Source organism: Pinus tabuliformis, chromosome 5_2 (genome assembly GCF_031772625.1).
Source record: "Pinus tabuliformis cultivar Carrire ecotype Pingquan chromosome 5_2, CPIR1, whole genome shotgun sequence".
Taxonomy (NCBI): domain Eukaryota; kingdom Viridiplantae; phylum Streptophyta; class Pinopsida; order Pinales; family Pinaceae; genus Pinus; species Pinus tabuliformis.
Window position 1 is genome coordinate 185,293,173 of NC_142306.1, and position 22,500 is coordinate 185,315,672.

Here is a 22,500-nt window from a genome sequence, read left to right on the forward strand (position 1 = left end):
TCATAGCAGAGGTTCAGGAAAAAGCCACGGTAGAGGACATAAGAAAGAGGATGCCAAGGTAAATGGCAAGAAGATGAGTCCAGAGGAAGTTGAAATGGAAGAATACATTTGTGAACCAGAACAAGGAGAATTTCTGGGAGATAGTGAAGATGAAGGCTTGAAGACTGAAACTTCAAGTAAGACCAAAGGGTCATATATTTTTAAATTTGACAATTTGTGGATGTTTGCAGGTGAAAGACAATTGGCTGATATTGTCATGAAGAAGGAAAAAGACCAGCAGAATCAAAATTCTGTTCTGGAAAAGCAGAAGGTAGATGGGTCTTATATACAGCTGGAGAAGTTGATCATGGAGAATCAGAGAAGAGGTCTAGAGAAATGGCACAGAAATGGGATGACTGCAGGAGTTCGAGAAAGAGAGATTGCAGTAATGAAGGTACAATTGCAGGTACTGGAAGAATGGCTACAAGAGCAGAAAAATCAAAATAGAAAATGGATCTTTCCACTGAAGGGAAAGAGAGTGATTTGGCAACAATTGCAGAGGAAGTTGGGGAAAATTGAGATTGCCTTGCTAAAAAAGGAGCTTAGAGTTCTTGTGCCAGAGATGGGAATTGAAGATTCCAAATGCATATTTGTTCGAAAAGAAGCAATGGAAGAAGCAGTCAAGACTGAAAAGTCTCATGATTTAAAAACTAATGAGTTGCGCATGTTTGCAGGTACAGAACAGGAAGATAAACAAGCTTTAGAGTTTGTGCAAGAAGAATTGAACCTGAAGGCTGTTCAGATCGATAATGAGTTAGCAAGATCTCAGAAGCAGATGGGGAAGAAGGAGTCTAATCAGGATGTTGATGCAGAAAGAGAAGGACCAGCTGATGATTGGTCAACCACTAGTGGAGGTATGGAAAATCATGTGAAATTTCCAAGGTCTACTCCTAATGAAGTTGTTGAATTGTATAGGAAACTAGATCTCCAAAGAAGAGAATTGGAGAGACAGAGGACTTATTGGATGAAGAAACAAGGGAAGAGAGTCTTTATGAATGAGAGTCATAAAACAGAAGATGGTGACAAGCAAACGGATGTTGCAGAGGGACAGGAAGTTTGGGAGGCAACAACATTCATAGAAACAGCTAGAGCAACATTCATAGAAACAACTAGAGCAACATTCATAGAAACAACTAGAGCAACATGTGGAGCGACACTTATGATGGCAGTTGAGACAACGCTAGCAGCAAAAGAGGCACTGATGCCTTATATTTTTTATTCTAACAATTGTTTTGTGAGTACAGGTCTTACTGAAGAAGCTGGAGAAAATCTGCTAGATAAAGAAATTGAAATGATGAGGCGGATGATGATGAAGGAATTCCGGAAGAGACCAGCAGCAGTGAAACAAAAGAGAAGCAGCAAGAGGAAGACAACAGAAGATTGCAAGAGTACAGCTAGTGGAGCAAAGCAGCATAAAGTGTGGAGACCTGGAGAAGAACAACAGACAGAAGCAGCGGCAAATGGAAAGTTACAGTACAAGATATGGGATCCAGGCAAACATAGATCTGAACACATGATCAGGAGATCATGAAATTTTTCTACCTTGGGAGTATGATGCGGGAGCATTCAACCCAAAGGGAAATTATTGTAAATAATAGACATAGGGGTCATGCAATTGTGGAATTAGTTTCCTAAATTCCAAGTCACTTTAATATTTAGGCTTTTTATTAGATATTCTCAAAATAAATAAATAAAACTAGGAGAGCTTTTAGGCATAAAAGGAATGGATGTGGACCATTAAGTGATAAGGAAAGCTTTTCTATTTTAGAACAGGGAAAAAGACGGAATAAAGCTGAGAAGATGCTTTTGCCATATGTATGCATTGCATGTAAAGTCTTAGAGCTTTTAATTGAGTGATTTTAGGATTTTTATCATGCTAAGTTTAATAAATTAGGGAGCCTCAAAGGCATGGAGTGTGTGTGAGGAGTGAGTGTGAGGAGTGAGCAAGGGTTCTCCTTGGGAGCCTTCGGGCAGTTTGTAAAAGGGCCATAGATTTGCATATCTGGCCATGAATAGAACTGTTGTGAATGCTTGTTTTATGTAAATATGAGTATGTTGAATTCAGTTCTGGATGACCATGGTTGCGTTTAATGAATTCTGAGATATGATACTGTGCATGTATCCAATAGTTGATTTTAACTGTGGATTGGAAGGCGTGAATGGCCTTTTTATTTCTCCGCTTACTATTTGACTGTGCGTATTAAACCGGCATTCAAATTTGATTTCATTACAATCAGATGAAAATCCTCTGTTTTGCGCATAATAATGGCAATGTTAATTATGGGAAAGCTTATGTAATGGCTTTAGAACTTCCGCAGCCTCCCCATGGCACCATTGAATTTCCTTTGATATACATTTAACTCTATATTGACTTAGTGGGCAGACAACGATTTCTAAACGCTGTATATGCATGTTTAATTCTTTGACTGAATGGTGGATATCGTTTTTTCAACGCGCAATTACTGTTAACTGTTGATCCGCTTGGCTTTCATGTGATGATAGCATCGCCTTGGACATTACAGTTACGTAGGTTTATCATTCCTGTTCGAGACTATCCGGCGCCAGAGACTTTGGAACTGGTTGTAAGAGATTTTACATCATGATATTACTATGAGGGCGAGGCGAAAGGACCACAGTTTTGCATTCATGCGGATCTGGAGGTTACAATGGTTAGCTTCCGCGTTAAAATCGAAGTTCGAAGCCCATGCAAAGCTGAACTGAATCCACAGCGTAATAAGGAGAGTTCTGGATGTAGGAGGCGGAAAGAGATAATTTGCTGTGTATATATACATCGCCGAGTCCGAGGTTCCATGAATTCGGAATACAACAAGTCCTTGTTGGGCGATTGCAACTTATGTTTATGAGGACCGAATAGTATAGAGAACGGAGAGATATAGCTCTGAGAGTGTCTGGAATCGAAAGCGAATTAACATAAAATTACTATTGAATGTATCGCCAGGTCCGACATTCGGAGGTGGAAAAAATGTTAAGCAAGACAACCACCGAATAGTGGAGCCGCCGAAGTATTAAAACATTGCATATAACAGTATTGGGTCCGGAGGAGCGGAAGACCATCGCTGGAGTGATTGCGAACAACGGAACTGGAGAAGTTTTAAATGTTGATTATAGGAGGATCGGGTACGGAAGTAGAAGCCATTGTTGATCGATCGCCGGTTCGATTATACATCGGCCAAGCTCAAATTGAGGTACGATATATATAAAACGCTGTATACATGTATACTGACCGAGAGTGATAAAAAGAACAGGGATATATATATGGCGTGAGTCTTGCCTATGGTAAGGTCGATATAATATATATTCACGAGCCTGTGTTGAAGTGCATGGTTTATATGCATAGTTGTCAGAGGATCCTGGTATTTGCGGCCTGGGCTGCATCATCTTCAAATTCCTCAGGTGGAGAAGGTGGGTGAGCATCTGGAAGTACCTTCCCAAACTGAAGGTTGATCTCTTAGATTTACACAACATAAGCAGTATAGGATGTCTCCCCACTGTAAACCTATTGTGCTTTTTTATTGTTTAGTTTCAAATTGGGTTGGGTAGGCATTTGAGGTTGCTTTGGTGTGTCATGGTGAGGGAGTTGTGGTTGAGGTTGAAGAGGAGGCATTAAAGTAGGAGGTTTGGTTGTTTGAGGCCTCCATCCTTGTGATGGGTTGCCCCATTGAGGAGCTTGAGGTGGACATGGCTGGAAAGGAGGGTTAATAGGTTGAGGAGGATATTGCGGAGTATAAGGCTAAGGAGAAGGTACAGATCATAATGGATGAGTGGAAGGGTACCAAAGCTAGAAAGGTTCATTCCGATTTGGGTTGTAAGGAGGATAATGTGCACCTTGCATGCCTTGTTGATATGGTTGAGGGCATTGGCGCCGCCTTTGGTTAATGAAGCAGAGTAGCTCCAAACCACGTTCTTCCCCTTGGTATATATCTTTCAGGCCTGATAGAGAGGTACATTTGTTTGTTGCATGGTTTTGTTCACAAAGAGAGAAAATTTCTAATGAGTCCTAGTATTGCACCTGTTGGAAATAATACCAAGAGGGGGGGTGAATCAGTATTAGTCAAGTCAATAATCTTTTTCTTTTCATACTCAAATTTATATACGCTACTTCTATGAAGGTAACCCGTGTGTACACGCAACTGTGTTTAAGGCAACCAACGTATATCCAACAAACTTATGATTTAGTTAATTCAACATATGTTGATCTTTAATCAGTACTTTATTAACCATATAAATAGTAACCATGTGCTGTAATATCAGAACAAACCATCACACATAAGAAACACACATGAACACCAAGATTTAAGGTGGAAACCTAATGCGGGACAAAAACGACCTACTGTTGTCTTCTTTTAATATAAGAAAAACTGTTTATAATCTTGTACTATTGCAGACTCATACCAGTACGCAGGCACCCACCTGTAGAAGGTTACAACCTTCTCTTTTTCTCCAGTTTCTACTGGAAGGGAGCTACAACCCCCTAGCTCTTATACTAGCCGATCTATTTACTAGTACGTAGGCACTAGCCTACTGAAGGCTCCAACCTTCACTTGTTTTCCAGCTGTTACTGGAAGGGAGCTCCAACCCCCTGGCTCTTGTACTGGCCGATATGTTTACCAGTATGTAGGCGCTTACCTACAGAAGGCTATGACCTTCTCTCTTCCTCCAGGGACCACATTTCATAAATTTTCAGACTGGATACTCCTGGAACACAAAACCACAATCTGAAGGCCATGTTTCATCCAATTTTCATACTAGACTCATCAACAACATTGAAGCTCAAAATCAATCGCCACTACAATACAACCATCAAATACATTTGCATTAACCAATCATTGAAACTCAATCATCAATCTCTGAATCATCCGCAATTGAATCACTGAAGTCCCATCATCACTCAAGCAAATCACAATCAACCAATCTGAACATTTACAATACTGTCATCAAAACACAGTCACCAGAACACATAACAGAACCCAGAACTCTGCAACAACCACTAGAACCAGTTGCAAATTCAAATATCATATTTCATAATATATATGCTACTCTGATGAGCCAAACCAGTGTGTATACGTGCTTTTACCAAAGAGAACCATCGTACAGATCTGCAAATACTAACTTAAAAACTTCATAGCTATTTCAGAATTCAGTCATACCCAAATCACAACATTTGCATAATAAAACATGCGTTAATATTCAAATCTAGACTATCCATGATCAAACCACATAATGATAATACATTTTAGGTCTTATGATCCTGATCTATCATCCATCATCAACCACATAGGTGTATCCTTAGTTCAGATAAAAAACCCATAACCTGCATATTTGATCTCACACTTCATCAGATATTCAATCCTTGCACACCTGGCCTAATGATCTTCTCCTCCTTATATATTTTTAGGCCTTTCTCAATACCATGGACCAAAACTACTTGGGACCAATACCTTGGACCAAATGCCTCTGACAAAAAACTTAGTTTTCCAACATGTACGCACTTTTCCTATTGTGAAAGTGCGTGTATATGTTATACGCTCCTTTTGTTCTGTTAACCCACGTGTATACGCTCCTTGGACAAAGTTAACCTGCGTATACCTCTCTTTCTTCATTCTTTGGAGTCCGATCTGTAATCCTTTGCTACTGTACTGTGAACTATCATCTAAGTGAGTTTCCATCAAGGACAACACCTGTATCATAATGCCAACAATCTACCCCTTTGGACTTGATGGCAACAACGACACCAAGACACTCTCCCTCTTTGACATCAAGGGCAAAGGGAGGACCAAGGTATCCTCCTCCTTTGATATGCATTATGTTGTCCATGCTCCCCCTGAGTACATGCTGAATTCTCTGATTGAACTCCCCTTTTGTATGTGCTGACATGCACTGAAACAGTCCATGCTCCCCCTGAGCACAAGTCGAGTCTGCAAAAATATTTTCCAAAATAATAACATGACTCTATAACTCAACTATATGAGTATGACCTTCCTATCACCAATGACTCATACATACATTCATTCTCCCATCCAAGTTGGGATATACCAAGCTTGACTCATCCACCCAACCAAGTGGGGATATACATTACATCATTTGTCCAAAAAGGACTTATCAAAAGATAGAGACAAATTATTACATCATGTGTATTTATATGACCTTTACATCAAATGATATACATGACATTTATAACGGAGACCAAATATCTAAACAAGACCATGATAGTCATCAACAACTATCATACACCATGTATGATCTACACCATAAGCATTTGTCAACAACATCCAGACCTGTAACCTGTATATGTCCATCATCAGTTCCAAAGATATGACAAAGTAAATATCATCAACCTGTGACTAAGTATGCCATATATAGATATCAACTCATCCTCTTGATCTCATTAAGATCAACTTGCTTCATTTCCTTAGTAGAAAGAGCCTTATCATAACCTTCCATGAATCAACTAAGCATATGTCAGTGACACAAAATCATTCACATCATATCATATGTGAAAACACCATAGTCATCACATCATCATCAAGAACTGCATGATCTTTCACAAGAACCCTTAATATATCAACCATGTATCATCACTAGGGAATATCCCACATCTGATAAGCATCAACCATGATAATCAACATATGTGAGTATCAACCTATCATCATAAGGTAAGAACTCATCATCATTGATTAGGTACCAAATACTTCTAACCATATTGTCAAAAATGATTTATTAGAAGCATAACATGTTCTCCCCCTGAACCTGTTCCACCTGTTCACTGTCAGATCTGATCATGCATATATTAGTAAGAAGTATCAAGGCATCATCATCAATCATATATACATCAAGTTATCAAAAAGTTGTGAGGATCAAAGCACTTCTAAATAACATCCATAGACTGTAGTCATCTATCATCATGATAGAAAAGATAACTGATAACTGTGTGAATCATATCAAATTAGTTTTTATGAGTCTGTCCCACTGCATTTTTCCTCAAACCAACATATACGCTACTGTGTAGCTTCTAACTTGTGTATATACGTGACTTGTCTTCATGGAACTTGCGTATGAGAATTAGAACATTGAGGTTTCACACTTTCAACTCCCTCTGAGTCTGTTATGTCTATATACTCTGCTATGCCACATCTTTCTTACTGTACTTCCTTTTTCTTCCATATCTTCGAGTGTGATGATGTTTTCTTCCTTTGATATGGTGGCCGAAATTTGCTCATGCATTCCTTTTTTATATGTACAAACTTGTTACAAGCATAACATCTTACATGTTTCATATTCCTTCTATAACAGCCAATGGCTTTCTGACCAAACATATTGCAGGAAAAACAATATCCCTTAAAGTACCTGGAAGTTGATGATCTTTCTGTGTGACGGTCTTGAACCATTATACTTCTGCATCTTGCCGCAACATGTCCAAAATTATGACATATAAAACATTCAACATTATTCATCGGAGGAAATAACCGACTATCACTTCCATAGTTAGGAGTAAAAGATTTTCTTTGAAGACTTTCATTCCTTGGTTGTTGATGGGGTTGACCTCTCATCTCCTTGTTGAGCATTTCAGATTTTGCATTAGAGTTCCTTGCCTCACCGTGTGAGCTAGATTCACCGTCAACAGATTCATGAAAACCAAGACCAATTTTGATGGTAGGAGACCTTTGACTACTAAGAATATTATCCAAAATCTTAGTACTGTCTTGAAATCGTAATAGTTTATCCTTTTCTTCTAATTTAACTTTTAAGATATTTACCTCAACCTAATATTTCTCTTCATTTTACAAATATTGCTTCTTCAAGATTTATTCAGCCTTTCTTCCTTCTTCCACTTGTTGCTTTAATTTGAGAATCTCATTTTCATCTGCTCGAGGTAGTTCTTCATTTTGCTCATTTTCTAGATCTTCTTTTAGAGAGAGGATCTTAGCTTTAAGACTTACATAGTAAATGGATCTATCTTTAAGTCTCTTGATTGTTGTACTCTGATCATTTATTTCATTTCTTAATGATGTCACTTCATCCCGCAGCTTTTGACATTGATATTCCTTTTCCTTGTACTGCTTCCTTACTTTGTTTCCTTCCTCTAGCTAAGCTTTTAATCTAGTAACTTCTTCTTTGAAGTCACACTCCCTTTTGTTAAATAGATCTTGTTGATCTCTAATTTTATCTATGAGTATTTTAACTTCTATCTCTATGTTTCTTTCATGATCACTTCCAATATCTTCAATATTGCATGAAGAAAGCAAAGTATCACTAGAAGACCAACAATTTGTACCTGGTGCTTCATTTGCTTGTCCATCTTCAATCTGAGGTGATTCAGAATCTGAATACTTGCTTCCACCTAATAGCCAATTGTCTCTCCTGCTGTTGCTATTCCTTTGAGTTGTCTTCTTCTTCTGAGGTGCTTTCTTCTTTAGATTGTTTCCCATTGTTCTACAGATCTCCTTCAAGTGATCAAGCTTCTACCAAAGGACCTGCTCTGATACCAATTTTTGGAAATAGTACTGGGGAGGGGGGGGGGGGGGGTGAATCAATATTATTCAAGTCAATAATCTTTTTCTTTTCATACTCAAATTTATATACGCTACTTCTATGTAGGTAACCTGCGTGTACACGCAACTATGTTTAAGGCAACCAACGTATATCCAACAAACTTATGATTCAGTTAATTCATCATATGTTGATCTTTAATCAGTACTTCATTAACCATATAAACAATAACCATGTGCAATAATATCAGAACAAACCATCACACATAAGAAACACACATAAACACCAAGATTTAAGGTGGAAACCCAATGCAGGACAAAAACCACCTACTGCTGTCTTCTTTTAATATAAGAAAAACATGTTTACAATCTTGTACTATTGCAGACTCATACCACTACACAGGCACCCACCTGTAGAAGGTTACAACTTTCTCTTTTTCTCTAGTTTCTACTGGAAGGGAGCTACAACCCCCTAGCTCTTGTACTAGCCAATCTATTTACTAGTACGTAGGTGCCAGCCTACTGAAGGCTCCAACCTTCACTTGTTTTCCAGCTGTTACTGGAAGGGAGCTCCAACCCCCTGGCTCTTGTACTGGCCGATATGTTTACCAGTACGTAGGCGCTGACCTACAGAAGGCTATGACCTTCTCTCTTCCTCCAGGGACCACGTTTCATAAATTTTCAGACTGGATACTCCTGGAACACAAAACCACAATCTGAAGGCCATGTTTCATCCAATTTTCATACTAGACTCATCAACAACATTGAAGCTCAAAATCAATCACCACTACAATACAACCATCAAATACATTTGCATTAACCAATCATTGAAACTCAATCATCAATCTCTGAATCACCCACAACTGAATCACTGAAGTCCCATCATCACTGAAGCAAATCACAATCAACCAATCTGAACATTCAAAATACTGTCATCAAAACACAGTCACCAGAACACAGAGCAGAACCCAGAACTCTGCAACAACCACTAGAACCAACTGCAAATTCAAATATCATATTTCATAATATATACACTACTCTGATGAGCCGAACCAACATGTATACATGCTTTTACCAAAGCGAACCAGCGTACAGATCTACAAATACTAACTTAAAAACTTCACAGCTATTTCAGAATTCAGTCATACCTAGATCACAACATTTGCAGAATAAAACATGCGTCAGTATTCAGATCTAGACTATCCATGATCAAACCACATAATAATAATACATTTTAGGTCTTATGATCCTGATCCATCATCCATCATCAACCACATAGGTGCATCCTTAGTTCAGATCAGAAACCCATAACCTGCATACTTGATCTCACACTTCATCAGATATTCAATCCTTGCACACCTGGCCTAATGATCTTCTCCTCCTTATATAGTTTTAGGCCTTTCTCAATAACATGGACCAAAACTACTTGGGACCAATACCTAGGACCAAATACCTAGGGTCAATACCTTGGACCAATACCTTGGATCAAAATACCTTGGACCAAATACCTTGGACCAAAAACTTAGTTTTCCAACATGTATGCGCTTTTCCTCTTATGAAAGTGCGTGTATACGTTATACGCTCCTTTTGTTCTGTTAACCCGCATGTATGCGCTCCTTGGACAAATTGAACCTGCGTATACCTCTCTTTCTTCATTCTTTGGAGTTTGATTTGTAATCCTTTGCAGTTGTACTGTGAACTGTCATCTGAGTGAGTTTCCATCAAGGACAACACCTGTATCATAATGCCAACAACACCAAGGATGTTGCAACTCCTAAGGGCTTCTAAACTTAAATTATCAACTTGAGGTTCGTACAAACTTAGAGGTGATAGTGCTATATGCACAACAGGTAGGTTCTACTCATGTCACCTTCAGTCCCAAGATCAGATCAAGGTGTTCAAAGACCACTCCTTCATCTAACTACAAAGGTAAAAACAAGTCACAATTGCAAGAAGATGAACATGATTCTACTATAGAAGTGAAAGTGCCCTACATTCAAGGTCTATTTCCAGAAGTAAACCATGCTATTCTACTTGCATACCTAATCAATGTAACAACCTACTTACATGAATCATCTATCTATTTTCATCTGCTTGAAAATGAGAAATTCAACCTTCAACACAATTATGGAAATAAATGTTAATTTTAATTCGATTTGTTTTCTTATGTTTGAAGTGAGAAGAAAATGGAGCTAGAGTGGTCTTAGAGTCTTCTCTAATCATCAAATCAAAGCTTAGGGATCATTACTCAACTTCAATATGTTAGGGTCAAAATGTGTAGTGAATCTGGTTTAAGAAAATAATGCTACATGTTAGAAAATTATATATTACAGAGCAATGGAACACATAAAATATTGCAGAAATATAAACATAGAAAACACATAAAACACATAAAACAAGAGAGAGACACAAATACATGTGGTTCATCCAATTTGGGCTATGTCCATAAAGAAACATTCAATCCTTTCTTTTATATTATCCAACAAAATGAAGAGATACAACCAATAGAAAATCCGTTGTAATTTCCTCTTCACTTTCGTACAATCTCCTCTCTCTTTCTCACTTGGAATACACCTCTACATAGCCGCAATACAATTCCCACATATATAGTGAGGGGTTGCCTTCTAGGGAAAAAAAACCCTAAATTAAACATAACTTCTACCGTCAGATCCCCTTGTAATGAACGACCCAGATTGATTACGAAATTACAACATTTTACAAGGCAATTTTACATCTATTTTTAGCTTCGGGGAATCCCCGCCAAGGGGGGCTCATAAAAATCATCGTCGTCCCCCCCTTCCCCCCCTGGATCCCCCTTGTAGTGAAAAGATGGGCTGAATTATCGCCCCATTACGAATTGGGGTCCAAAGTGGTGATACCTCTAAATAAAGAAGATAACGAGGCTCCACTAGTTACAAGAAGTGTTATATTGGTACAGGAGGCCCTGTTTTTCTATAAGAGGAGGCTCCAAGAGATTTTTAATGACTGGAATGGTGTCGTGAAGGTGGAAAAATGTTGAATAATTTGATTTAATGGTGTGGGATCCCCCTTGGCCAAGCCTAGTACCCCTCGAAGGTATATCTTGCATCAAAGTTTGTGCCCACGGTGTCCTCCATTTACCTTAGTAGAGTGGTCTCAGTGGCATAGTTTGGAAGCAATGTGCGGTGTCTAGAAGGCATATGGAGTGACCTAGATGGATGTAGAAATGTGTTACCACCCCTACAGGTCAACACAATTCCTACAAACCAATAAAACACATGCATCAAATGATCACTATTACAAATAAGTAAATTAATATGGTAAAGATGAGTTGAATTTAATTGAAATCTACTCTAACCCACAACACAACTCTTAATTTCCAAACTAATGCTACTAACTCCTAAAGTGAAGAAAATAAACAGAAATAAGGATTACAGTCCCATACTTAATAATGTCCAAGAAATCATAAACAAATATTTTTGGGTTATTGTTGATCTTCCAATCACTCTTCCCACAAGAGAGGTGATAGACAAACCTGCATCTATAAGTTTTGTAATATAGAACCTACTAAAATAATAAAAACATTGCAATAGCTTGAGAAGGAAACAGGAATAAATACAAGAGAGGGATTAAATCCTTTGGGTTGGGTACGAACCCAAGAGTTTCATCCCTCCAAAACTATGTCAGATGCAGACCAGTAGAGTAATTCCCATTAACAGAAAATAAGAGTCACATACATCATATGAAATATGATAACAATGTCAAGCACTAGGCTCTCAGTAGCTACTCCTATATGCAACAAAAATTTGAATCCTAATGAGCCTTTTGGCTGGTTTATTTATACAAAAAGTAGTTGAGGGAAGCTCCCTTGAAAAGAGGAGTGATTCCCTCCAAAATCTTGAGATTTGTGGATCTGGTTTCCTTTGGTCTTCACATGTACTTGGAGTTCCTCGGTTGCTAGTGAATTCAAGTTGTTGGTGAGGATTCTGTGATCTCAAGCCAAGTTGGAGAGTTAATGAGGTGGACAAGCCTCCTATATTCTCTCTGGTTGTCTCCATCAAGCCCCTACATAGTAAATATCTCCAAAAATTCTTCTTTTACTTGCATATTAATCACATTAGGCGATGCAATATGGCAACCACACTTTAGAATTCTTACTAAGCATATTATGGATAAAAATTTGAATTAATGTGAGAAAAAGGAGAGTTTTAAGGGCTGGAGAAAAGCACAATGAACCTCAAAATGTAACTATTAATGGGCCCCATTAACTTCTATGATGTTCAATGAGCATTCATTTCTAGGATGTATCTTAATGCATCTAGTTCAAAAGATAACTAGTGCCCTTCTACTTCCTCTTGCTTCCTTTTAATCTGCATAGTGTCCATATATCAGGCAAAGGTATGCAACATTTCACTATTGAAATCCTCCAACATACTCCCTATCTCATGTTTAATGGATGATGCAAAGGGAGATGAACTAACCAATCCTTGACTAGACCTACCCTTTTTCCTAGCAGCCCTAGAATGAAGAATGCTTTCAATATCAAGATGGCTTGAAGTCTTGAAGGAAGATGTTGATCTACTCTGCGTTGATGATATGTTTTTGAGAAACGTTTAATACCTCTTCATTGTAAGAGAGAGTTGATTGAAAGTGTTGCATGAGCCTCATGAGATACTTGTTGAGAATGTGGCATGATGAACTATGAGTCCATGTGTACTTGCTTGATGAAAGAAGTTGCAAGATTATGCTGCTAATATGTTGATTCGGCCCATTAAGAAAAGAAAGCAGACTAATAGGTTTTTGTTGTTTGCTTTTGTACAAAGCTCTGGTTAAAGATGGATGTTCTTACTGAAACAAGTGCTGAAATCCACCATGGCTACTTTTCTGCTTTTGAGTAGGTTGATGATTATGTAAGAAGCTCAGAATGGCTGAGGATCCCTTTGAGAGGGAGCATTGGTTTAATAACATCATCGGGTTACTATATGACCTATGTGGTCATGGAATTTGGTTCTGAGGTTTGCAGTCATGAGGTAGAAATTTTCACCTCTCCTGAGACGAGATTGATGGTGTATTTTTTTCATCTCTCCATGAAAGGAGATTGATGGTGTATTATTTTTTTCATCTCTCCAAGATAGGAGATTGATGGTGTATTGTTTTCATCTCTCCCTGAGAGGAGATTGATGGTGTACAAATTTTATCTCTCCCTGAGAGGAGATTGATGGTGTATTGTTTTCATCTCTCCATGAGAGGAGATTGATGGTGTATTGGTTTCATTTCTCCATAAAAAGAGAATGATGGTGTATGTTTTCATCTCTCCATGAGAGGAGATTGATGGTATGATCCCTTCCTTGGTTGATGAAGGATGTCATCATATGGTGTTTAGTAAATGTCTCCTCCATAAAACATGTTGAGGGTATCCATTACATCTTCCCTAATCCCTCAGAGAAGTACTAGCTTGAGTGAATCAGGGTCAAGGGTACAATTATCCCTCCTATAGTTGAGTTGGAATCCTTCCTCATAGTCCTCTAAATATTCATCTGGTCCTAGGGTCATCTTAAAGATTTCCTCTTTTTTTCCTTTAGACCTACAATAATCCCTGTACTTCTCATTGAAGGCTTGCTGCATTTGTGCCTAGGTAGTGATGTTGCCTCTGGGTAAGCTCATAAAACAACACAATATTGCATCTTTGAGGGTGGATGGAAATAACTTCAATTTTTTTTTCATCAGAGGTATAGTCATAGGTCCTACAGACAATGGAAAAATCAAACATGAATGTGTCAAGGTCCTCAGAGGTTAGGCCATGGAAGTATGGAAGGTTAGTAGGGATTATATTATTCATTTGGGCCTCCCCATTTGTTTCTCATATAGTAAATAACTCATTTTGTTTATTTTCATCCATGGTTTGGGTAGTTGAGATGGGCTCTTCCACCCCTATGGATTCCTCAAAATTTTCAGGTTGATCACCTAGAGGGTTTTCTAGCCTCGCTGTAGTTAGAGAAAAAAGTTCACAGTCACAAAAGAAGAATGATGGTTTCCTTCTTGAAGGGGTGGGGAATTTTGGTAGGAATTTCCCTTGACTATCCCTAATCCTACGAGACATGAAAGAACTATTTTTTTCTGAATTTTTTTCTCTCTCTCTTTTTTTTTTTTAAATCAATAGTACTGATGCAAAACTAAAAGAATAAGAAAATAACTTGTAAGTAGAAACAACATCTACTTGTACACCTCCTCGACAACGACACGAAAAAGTGATGAGCCTTGGTATTGCAACAAGGATGTTGCAACTCCCAAGACTCTCAACTTTAATTATCAGATCGACATTTGTACAAACTTAGAGGTGGCAATGCTATATGCATAGTAGGCCAAGATCTACTCATGTCACCCTCAGTCATTGAATCTGGTCAAGGTATTCACGTACTACTCCTTTAGCTAACTATAAAGAGAATTTGTTTAGAAACATAATATCCTATTCTATTTGCAACAAGGTGAACATTATCCTAATTACAGAGATGAAATTACAATTCATTAAATGTAAAGACTAACTGTAATTGCAGGAAGGAAAAAGGCTACTCTAGTTGCAGAAATGAACCATGATACTCTATGTGCAAATCAATCAAGTCAACACTCTACTTGCAGAATGTAAAACATTAATCTATTTTCATATTGCTTTGAAAGAGGAAATTTATTCTACAACACATAACTAGGAAATCCAAGAGTGTGACTTTTAAAAGAAAAGCTAGGTCTCCTCTATTTGCATTGAATAGTTTCCCTTCATATTACTAGATGTAAGATATTTTTAGTTTTAATAGTAGGATCCTTACTCATTGCATGAAGGAATACTCATTGTGATTCAAATATGAAAATATTCCTCCTAATTCTAATTGTTGTCTTGTACTTGCAGAGAAGGAAGGATCAGTCTAGAGTGGTCCTTGGGTCTCCCCAGTCATGGATTTAGAGCCTAGAGGTATTGTTCAATCCTAAAATGCAAAAAATAAATATCTTAGAGAAAATATCGTTGATTTTAGGTAGTGATACAAGACTACTACAAGATGCTACAAGATACCATGTTCTACTACAGGATTGCCCTGTTTTGCTACAAGATTGGGTCCGTGATATTTTTTAGGGTAAGGAAGGTGTTTTGAAGGTGAAGGAAGGTGGATGATAGTTATGAAGGATGTGTGAGACCCCCGTTCCAAGCTTATCACCCATCGGGGGCCCATCTTGCACAAAAATACATGGCCACAGTGTCCTCCATTGACCTTGAAAATATGATCTCGATGGTAGAAATTCATAGAAGTATGAGATGTCGAGGAGGAGGATGGTAATGAAAAATTTGATGTAAGATGAATGTACCAACCCCTGCAAGTCACTGGTAGTACCTGCAGACTAATCAATCAACCTCTTTTTCTCCTTTTTATCTTGGGAAGAACATACATCTAATGATCAAATTGTAGTAAAATAAATCGAATTGGAAAGGTTGAGTTGAATTTTATTTCACCAAGAAATATTCTATCCTACAATATGCATGTAATTCATTTTCCAAGACATGTTGTTAACTTCTAAGATGTAGAAACAGAGCATGCAAGAGAATTATAATCCAAAGTCTACTAGATTCCAAAGGAACACAAACTCATATTTTTGGCTTGTTGTTGTAGGCTCTCCATCCACACTTCCCACAAGAGAGGTGGTGATCAGCCTGAAACCACAATTTTTCCAATCTAATTTTTTCCTAAACAAGGAAAGAAATACAACAACTTAAATAGGAACAAAAAGAAAATACCTGAGAGAAACTAAAGCCTCAGGGTTGGGCCCAAAATGAAGGGTTTTAACCCTCCTAAGATAACTCAAATGTAGACCAACAATGAAACTTTAATTGATAGAAAATGGATTTCAAATACATTATCTCAAAAATGGAAATAATAGTCTCAAGTGCTTGGCATTAAATTGCTCTTCCTAGCTCCAAAAGTTCAAATCTATTGAGCCCTTAGGCCTAATTATTTTTACAAAAAGTGAGTTAGGGGCATCTCCCTTGAGAGGAGGATTTCTTCCCTCCAAAATATCAAAATTAGTGGATCCAGTTCCCTAGTCATGCACTTGAGTTCCTTGGCTGCCAATGGATCTCGAGATGGAGATGGGTGCAGATGAGTGATTCTAGGCATCACTTCTAGTCAAAGGAGAGTAAATGCAGGGGACAAGCATCCTACATTCCCTTTAGTTGCCTCCATAGTGCCTCTGCATCATAAATATATAAAAAAAATGCTTCCTTTTGTTTACTCTTACATATTTTTCTTTTGTTTATATTTTTCTTGTAAAGAAGGAAGAGTAGGGAATCTAAAAAAATACTTCAAATCTTTTGTTCCTTGAATCAAGTAAAAAACACAAGATCTTTCTTAACAATATTATTCTGTAGAGTTATTGCAAAGGGGCTGTGTGGTCTAAAATGCGGATGCAAATTAGAGTTTAATTTAATGTCAACCCGGGAAGGTAAACTTAGAAGTGCTTATATAAAATATATAGATCTAGAAAGATTCCTAATTTGTCCAAGATCTTAAAGTCCCCTTACAAGAACATATTCATTAAGGTCTCTTTCAATAACTAATCAAACTTAGATCTAACAATTGTTTGAGATCTATGATTCTCTTACAAGAACCTATTCTACAAGATCTCTTCCAACATTAGAACATCTAATAAGAAATTAAAAGCTGAAATGAAATAAACCTAGATCTAATAATTGTATGAGATCTTACGGTTCTCTTACAAGAACACCTTCAAATAAGATTCTTCCAATATTAGAACATTTAACAAAACTTCAAAGCTGAAATCAAACAAAAACATAAAATAAATTATAAACAAATAAGCATGCAAGTGAGGCCATGGGGGCCCTCCATAACTCCACAAGCACACCACTTCAATGGAGACTTAGATGTAGAAGCAAAATTGAAGTATGATCCTTTATTTCAAAATCTCCATTACAAGCCAACTCTAAGATTACAACTCTAAGCTTCTAAGATTACATACTCCAAAATTCTAAGATTACAAAAACTTCTAGGTTACAAATGGAGGAGATTTTACTCCTATTTATACAATGGGATGAGTAACAAACTCATAATGATCATCCACTAATCTCTCTTTAGTTCCATAAATCTCGCAACCATTTTTAACTACTTTCCCATTATTACAAAATATGATCCCTTTCAATCCTCCACAAATCTCTCACATATATTGGATAAGATATGCCAACCAAATCCTCCATGATCTTCTCCTTAGGAATTGGATAAGATATGCCAACCAAATCCTCTATGATTTTCTCCTTAGGAATAGGATAAGATATGCCAACCAAATTCTCCATGATTTTCTCCTTAGGAATAGGCTTGCATAATTATCTCCTTAATATAGTGGAGGAGATATGGATAAGTCTCTTGGAATTAATTCTTCACATATTTCCTACACATCACAAAACTCACATATTCTTGAGATATATAAAAATATGTATATTTTCTAATATTTAATCATAAATTCACTTGTAATACAAAAATGAATAAAATGGAAAATAAGAAGGTGAAACCCAAATGTATTTATGAAAATGATATGATAAAAGGTTAATGGGATGATGAAATGTAAGGAATAGTGAAGAAAAAGGTGGATGAAAATATGACATTTCTGAGTCCCAACAGGGGCAAGAGACTAAGAACCTCCTTTCTCAATTTTCTTGAGCCTTTCTCATATTTCTAGAGAATTTTATGCTATACGAAGATAATCAAAGAGGATCTTGATGCTCATGGAGTATTATTCATAATTGATTCATATTGAGCTCTAGAGTTGGTAGCAAAAGAATCTCAAGCAAGGAAATGTTACAAACTCAGTCAAAGTGTGTAAGAGGCAAAATTATTCTATGTAAATAAATAAAAATCCGTTCACTATAAATAAAACTTCATTCACTTCACTTAGCTATAATTTAATTTCATTTTTCTTCACAAGAAGAAAGGCAGGGGATATAATAAAATACTTCAAATATTTTGTTTTGTGAGTCATGGAAAAAAACACAATAATTATTTTCGACACTATTATTCTCTAGAGCTAGAATCATAACATTAATTATATGTAGGTTTTAACCCCATACAGAAATTACCTGCACATGAATTCTAAAACACATCAAATAAACAATGCGAGAGCTTAACACATAAAACACATATACAAAGAGATTTTCCCCTGGATCCCAAAACTAGGACTACCAGCTTGATTTTTCGTTATGTTCCTTTCAATGTTACAATACATATTTATACATACCGAAGCATCCAATACCTTGGACTGAAAACCATCACGTCCAAAACCATGGACCGAAAGCCATCACGTCCAAAACCATGTGCTAAAAACATGCACAAAACCATAGGTAGGTCTGCCCAATCTAACCTGTACCCCTCAAACCCCATGTGACCCCCCCTACGCAATCAGCGCAATGAAGGGGGGGCTCCGCCCCACCTCTAACCCCCTGGTTAACTACGCGGGCTAGTCATGGAAAGAATATAACACAACCCAACATTCTCCCACTTGTTGTTTTCTTTCCACAGGGGGCCACAAGCGAGCTTAGTCATTTATCCAGCCTTGCAACGCACATTGTTTCTCTACACCAAGAGAACTTCTCAGAGCTCACAGATTTTGTCAATGCATCTGTAGTATTCTTCAAAGTGTCCACCTTTACCAGCAACACCTTTTTGTCTTCTATCATATCCCTCACAAAGTGATACTAAAAATCAATGTGCTTTGTCTTTGAATGATATGCAGGGTTCCTTGCCAAGAAACTTGCACTTTGGCTGTCACAGTATATCCTTATAGCTCCCTATACTAACCCCATACTTGAAGACAATCTTTGCAACCAAAATGCTTCCTTGCTTGCATGAGTGGCTGCCATGTATTCTGCCTCTGTAGTTGATAGTGCCACTACAGATTGTTTCTTACTCATCCAACTGACTGCACCTCCAAATAGGTTAAACACATACCCACTCGTAGATCTTCTCTGATCCAGATCTCCAGCCCAGTCTGCATCAACAAAGCCACGAATATCCAACATTGTGTCCAATCTTGGTCTTCCTTGGTAGCACAAACCATAATCACTAGTGCCACGCAAATACCTGAAAACCTGCTTCACTGCTGTCCAATGCTCCTTTCCTAGTTTTGACATAAACCTGCTCAATACTCCCACTGCATGTGCAATGTCTGGTCTAGTACAAACCATTTCATACATCAGGCTACTGACTGCACTTGTATATGGAACACGGGACATGTCCTCTTCGTCTTCTTGTGTCTTGGGACACTATTTAGCAAATAACTTTACACCTATAGGAATAGGAACCTTCACCGATTTACTATCCTGCATATTAAATCTTTGCAATATTGTCTCGACACACTTCCTCTGGTTTAACCAGAGCTTCCTCTTTGCCCAATTTCTTTTCATTTCCATGCCCAAAATATAGTTTGCAGCACCAAGATCTTTCATGTCGAATTTGGAGGACAATTGGGTCTTCAAATCCTGGATAATTTCTTTGTCATTCGTAACCAGCAACATATCATCCACATACAAGACCAGATAAATAACACGGTCACCAATTAATTTAAAATACACACAGTGATCTGCTTTGCTTCTGGTGAAGCCAAGTCCCTGTATAAATGTATCAAATTTATGATACCACATCCTTGGTGACTGTTTTAACCCATACAAAGACTTCTTTAACTTGCATACCAGTTCTTTCTTACCATTCACCACAAAGCTTTCAGGTTGCTTCATGTAGATTTCCTCTTCCAGATCCCCGTGAAGAAATGTTGTCTTCACATCCATCTGTTCTACCTCAAAATCAAAAGCAACAGCAATAGATAAAAGTAATCTAATTGAAGTTACCTTGGCAACAGGAGAAAAAATATCACCAAAATCAATTCCCGGCACCTGGGAACAACCTTTTGCTATCAACCGAGCTTTGTATTTCTCCACCTTTCCTTCTGCATTTGTCTTCTTCTTGAACACCCATTTGCTGGCAATGGGTTTCCTTCCATCCAGCAACTCCACCAGATCCCAAGCCTCAATTTTGTGCAAAGATACCATTTCATCAACCATGGCCTCTTTCCAGAGTTTTCCATCCTCTAAATCTATTGCTTCCTTCACAGTTCTAGGATCATCATCAGTAATAGATAAAGCAAAATTTGAACAGAAAGCAAATGGACTATACCTTTCTGGCTGCCTTCTTTCTCGAACTGATCTTCTCACACCCAGAGCTTGTGGCTCTTCATCTTCTGATTCCTCCTTTACTATAGAGTCTGATTCTTCCTCCTTTAGCTCAAACTCTATCTTCTCAGGTTCCTTTGGTTGGACTTCATGTTTAATAACATCTTTCACCTCTTTGAACACCACATCTCGGCTGTACACAACCTTCCTTGCTACTGGGTTCCAAAGCTTGTAACCCTTTAAACCATCCTTATACCCAATAAAGATGCACTTTTTAGATTTACTATCCAACTTGGTTCATTTATCCTTTGGAACATGTACATATGCATCACATGCAAATACCCTTAGATGTGAAAGAGAGAGTTTCTTACCAGTCCATATCTCTTGTGGAGTCTTATCCTCCAACGCTGATGAAGGTGATCTGTTGACCAAGTAACATGCTGTCTCCACCGCCTCTGCCTAGAATTCCTGTCCTAACCTGGCACCACTGAGCATGCTTCTTGCCCTTTCCATCAACGTCTTGTTCATTCTTTCTACAACTCAATTTTGTTGAGGTTTATATGGAGTAGTCTTCTGCCGTGCTATACCACACTTCTTACAGAATTCTTCAAATTCCTTACTGCAAAACTCTTCACCGTTATCTATTCTTAGCACCTTTATCTTCTTCTCTGTCTGGTTTTCCACTAGAGACTTAAATTCTTTAAACCTGTCAAAGACTTTAGATTTCTTCTTAAGGAAATATATCCATGTATTCCTTGAGAAGTCATCTATAAATGATACATAGTACACAGACTTACCCAGTGATGGAACCTTCACAGGTCCAAACACATGACTATGCACAAGCTCTAATATATGTTTCACCCTCTTACCACCAGAGGGGAACCTCACTCGATTCTACTTCCCATATACATAATTTTCATAGAAATCAAAATCCAGAGAGCTATTACTCATACCTTCTACCATAACTTTACCATGAAGTATTCGAAGGCACTTCTTTCCAATATGTCCAAGCCTTTGATGCCATAGTATGGTCTTCTCTCAGGAGACCACTAGATTTTCTGCTCCACTTTCAGGAACCACAGAACTATTGCACCCATCAACAATAGTGCTACATTACAGCTTGTACAGAATTTCAATCTCAACTCCCCGCATCAATACCAGTGCCCCCCCTCGAACCATCTTGCAGGTATCCTTCTCGAACACTATTTTTACACTTGCATCATCCATCTTGCTCACAGAAATAAGATTTCTGGCTAATGCAAGAAGATGCAGAACACCTGGAAGTGTTCTAACCCTTCCACCTTACAACTTCAACTTTACTTTTCCACGACCAATGATTCTAGCCTTCCTGTCATCCCCCAAGAAGACATCACCACCATCATATTTCTCATACTCATAGAACCACTCTCTATGGGGAGTCAAGTGAAAGGATTCACCTGAGTCAATCAACCATGCCTCATGATCTACATGTGTACTTGAAGAAGCCAAGTACACATCCCCACCTTCATCTGAGGTGGTTTTCACCTCTACAGAAGGAGCATCCTCAGATCCCTCTCCTTTATCAGTAGCTTTAGATTTACAGTCCCTTTTGTAGTGCCCTTCCTTTCTGCATTTCTACCACACCACCTTTATAGGTTTTCCTGGAGATTTAGATCTCCCTCTAGATTTGGATCTCCCACTCGATGACTTATTTTTGTTTCTGTTCTGGGACTGTCCTCATATAGAAAAGGCATCACCATTCCGACTCTCCATATTTTTCCG